The sequence below is a fragment of the Danio rerio genome, chromosome 17, assembly GCF_049306965.1.
Source record: "Danio rerio strain Tuebingen ecotype United States chromosome 17, GRCz12tu, whole genome shotgun sequence".
In the NCBI taxonomy this organism is placed as follows: domain Eukaryota; kingdom Metazoa; phylum Chordata; class Actinopteri; order Cypriniformes; family Danionidae; genus Danio; species Danio rerio.
In genome coordinates, this window is record NC_133192.1 from 28530001 (window position 1) to 28530998 (window position 998).

Below are 998 nucleotides of genomic sequence, written 5' to 3' on the forward strand. Positions count from 1 at the left end.
AGGAGCATGAATTGAAATCCCTGAAGTGGATCAGAGTAAAGAAAAGTTCATCCTGCTGTCCGCCTGGCACACCTTCTTCAGGTAAAGCTGCTCTCTCAGCCAATAGTGTGCGCCGCTGCCGTGCGCGCGCACTGCGCTCGTCTCGGTCAACAGGGAGGGGTTCACGAAACTCTTTATTATGTGTCCTGGAGCCTGAATCAGTTTACTCGGTTCGCCTGGATCCCTCCCTGAAAACTACCAAATGTTTTGATCAGCGTAATTAACCCTTTGAGACCTTTATCTCAGTCATTAATGGTAGATATACCATTTTTAAGTAAAAATATCTTAAAACAGTATACAATTTACCCTTATTGATTATGTACTGTAAAACCCAACAATCAATTTTATCAAATGAAATGAGTGCAGTTAACTCAATATTTAGTTAATTCTACTCATTTGAAAAGAGTTTTGAACTCCGTGTTGAAGGTAATGAATTAATTAAATACTTCAACTCAAATGGAGTAAGTTCACAGATTAGTTTAACTAAAATGGTTGAGTTGCCTTAACTTATTGGGTTTTACAGTACTCAGTTGGTTTAAGTACATTTATTGGGTTTTACTATGCTCAAATTGCTTCGTTTACTCAAATGGATTAAGTTCACAGTACTCATTAGCATTAGTTTTTGAACTTAAATATTTGGTGCAGTTTCCTCAAATAGGTTGAGTTAGGCTACCTTAACCTTTTGGGTTTTACAGTGTACAAGACCACCTCAAATTAACAAAAACAAACAAAAAAAAAATAGCTGGGTTGAGTTTATTTTTTTCTAGCAGTTTATAGTACTTCACTGTAGCGCCTCCTACTGCCTGTGTGATGAATTGATGTGAATGAATTTTCTTAATTTTCACAATAAAAGAAAAGTAACTTGGTTTATTGTTCAAACCAGATTGGACATGTAACACTATGCTCTCTTGGCTTCACTGAGCTCATATAAGGAATATAATCTATTCTTTTCATACAAA

General features: G+C 36.0%; 1 protein-coding gene across 6 annotated transcripts in view; it reads right to left on the reverse strand.

Annotated features, from left to right (window-relative positions):
* cnksr1 (connector enhancer of kinase suppressor of Ras 1) overlaps window positions 1-148 on the reverse strand; it is a 65038-nt gene extending 64890 nt beyond the window's left edge. For 3 of the 6 annotated variants that reach the window (XM_068214360.2, XM_073927102.1, XM_009293086.5), the window contains exon 1: window positions 1-148. This exon is cut by the window's left edge and continues 58 nt beyond it. The gene's annotated coding sequence lies outside the window, so the exon portion shown is untranslated. 6 annotated transcript variants of the gene reach the window in all.
* Between the last annotated feature and the right edge of the window lie 850 nt (window positions 149-998).